The 2,500-nt window shown below is 47.5% G+C and overlaps 2 protein-coding genes across 5 annotated transcripts in view; both read left to right on the forward strand.

Moving 5' to 3' along the window:
* LOC126569560 (protein PALS2) overlaps positions 1-2,500 on the forward strand; it is a 28,596-nt gene that overhangs the window by 12,580 nt on the left and 13,516 nt on the right. Inside the window, exon 1 of one of the 4 annotated variants that reach the window (XM_050226737.1) lies at positions 2,184-2,326. The exons of the other annotated variants lie outside the window; for them this stretch is intronic. The gene's annotated coding sequence lies outside the window, so the exon portion shown is untranslated. Of the gene's footprint in view, positions 1-2,183; positions 2,327-2,500 lie in introns of those variants that run through there. 4 annotated transcript variants of the gene reach the window in all.
* The window catches only part of LOC126569561 (uncharacterized), a 4,424-nt gene continuing 4,108 nt past the window's right edge, over positions 2,185-2,500 (forward strand). Inside the window, exon 1 of the mRNA XM_050226740.1 lies at positions 2,185-2,326. The gene's annotated coding sequence lies outside the window, so the exon portion shown is untranslated. The remainder of the gene's footprint in view (positions 2,327-2,500) is intronic.

Genomic DNA, 2,500 nt, shown 5'->3' on the forward strand with positions numbered 1-2,500 from the left:
ATCGTGGTCATCAACGGCGCCGTCATAATAATTAGCCCGCACGCTAGGTCGGTTCCGTGTGCGTGCGCAGCCATGCACGGGATGTCACTTAGTTCGGCCAGATCGGCCCACACAAACGCCTGCCCTAGACGTCGTTTTCGGTAGATTTAGCCGTTTAATGGTGCCATGAATGGTCACACTTGGCCCACCTGTTGAGCAGCCGAGTGTCGGAAGGGGAAACGGTAGCAGCTACATAGTTGTTGTCGCGCGATGTAGCTTAATTTATGGTGTTCACCATGCTGTGCTCTTGGCCAATGCTACTGCGATGGTGACGATAATTGTGTGATGTGTCGTTCGACGGGTGGACGGAGTAATAAAACCCAACGGAACACGGTCGAACAGTTCGGATCGGAGCATGATTTTCACGCACATCATCAACCCACCCCGAGCCACCTACCTCCCGCCCGGTGTGCGACAATCAAGCAACAAGAACATCATTCTTGACCTGCGTCACCTCTGGCTTGATGGGTTCTGAGGGAAACAGGCGAAGAACTGTGGTGACTGTTCACGACACACGATCGTCCGCCATCACCAACCCAGGGGTCACCGATGCCCACGCCAAACGGCCATCGACCGTCCAACCAGCTTGGTGTCATCTCTGGCGAGAGCATTTTCTATTTCTAACGCGCGAGCACAGTTTTGTCGCGGATGTTTATGTTTTCTCTCCACTTGGATGGTGCGTTGGAGGCAGACACGACATCAAACGGGTTGGTTGTTGGTGTGCCTGATGCTGAGGTGTGAGTGGAATGCCATCCCCAACGTGATCGTGCCGCGCCCGTCATTTCGTCATCGTTCTGAATGCGCTGCGATCGGTATGCTGCGATCGTGACGTGAGCACATGGTTGCCGTGCATTCAACACGTGGCCATTCATCGTGATTCGTTGAGGGATTTTTAAATAAATCTCTTTTTGAAATCCGAGAACATTTTGCTGCACTGCACTGCTCCACTTGATGTTCCGGCACGAGAACAGAACGGTGTCTGCTGCGGTATTGCTGCAATCCCCTCCCAAAAAAAAGCCCAAAAGCCAACCAAACCACCAGGCGCATAGCACAGGTCAACGGCTGCTTGGCAACGGCATTATCCAGCACAAACTTCTACAGTCATGGACAAGTAAATCGGGCAGTGGTATTTTAAGGGTGATCAGATAAACTGACTGCACAGTGCTTCTTTTCTGGCCACTAATGATGTTAAACAATCAGCACGTAAATGTCTTTTGAAATGAACATCGTCAGCAGGAGTGGTTTATCATAGTCAACCTTAATCATTGTTTTAATAATTTCTATGTACTAAATACAGAAAAATATACTTTTCAGAAGGATCACCGATCCTCGTTTATGAATTTCTTTGTTTTCTTTTGTTCTTTTGAACCACCTGGCCACGAAATTCTGTACAGTGCTCCTCGCAACCTATGTTTCTTTTCTCATTTCTTGTAGGATTTTGATCAAAGCTATTTTAAAATATTAGTAAAGATTCCTCCCTTGTCTATTGCAGTAATTGAAACACTAAAATTGCCCCATTTGAATGTCCAATGCACTTAGAAAATGCTTCGCAAAATTACTATTCTTATGTGATTTTTTTTAAAAGCTCACGTCAGTACCCATAAATGCCACATAGTTTAGTTTTTGTACTGCTTAAATTGGCGAATCTTTGATAAAATTAGTAATTTTTGTGGTGGTCCCTCTATTTGTTTGTCCGCAACTGTAGCACGTCTACGTTCACGTTCAGGTTGCGGCTCCATTCGCTGGAGAGTTTCAGAAAGTTTCGAACCGTTGCCAACGGTGGACCGTTGCGTGTGCTGCGCGTTTATCGTTGCCTTGTTCCGGCGGTTTATTGAGGGGAGGGTTTTCCTTCGTTCCCGGTGTGTTCGCGATCGTATTGTGTGATTGTGTGGTGTGTTCGAGTGTGTGTGCACGCACTGTTACGCTTGAGTTACGTTTATTGTTTTTCCTTTCGTGGTTTTTCCCCGCCGCCGAAGCCGAAGCTGTCGTGCGTGGTTCCCTGTTAGAAGAGAATCCGAGAATTGTGCCAAGTGATTTGCATGCGTGCCAACTCATAAACTCGTGCGTGAAAGGGAAACAGCAGCAGCAGCAGCAGCAGAGTTGCAATTCTAAGCATACTCGGTGATCGGAGGTGATTCATCGACGGTGGTCAAACGAACATTCGCATCACAACGTGGAGTGCTGTGTGGAGGAAAAATCAATACTTCTACTTCAGTGACCAGAGCCAGAGAAGGGAACATCGTCACCGTGACAGGCAGAGCAGTCGGAAAAGGAGGTTAAATTCAAGGTGTGTACCCTCTATTGCGTGTGATGGTGTACGACCGCCGATGCGGCGTGGTTTTTCACAACCCCATAGCATTGAATTTGGCGTGTTCCTCGGACGTGTAAAGTGCATCTGTGAATGATGGTGGTAAAGCATAGTGTGATGATGATTGATTTCGTTGGGATTTGAAAGCATAGT

The sequence above is a fragment of the Anopheles aquasalis genome, chromosome 2 (assembly GCF_943734665.1).
Source record: "Anopheles aquasalis chromosome 2, idAnoAquaMG_Q_19, whole genome shotgun sequence".
Taxonomy (NCBI): domain Eukaryota; kingdom Metazoa; phylum Arthropoda; class Insecta; order Diptera; family Culicidae; genus Anopheles; species Anopheles aquasalis.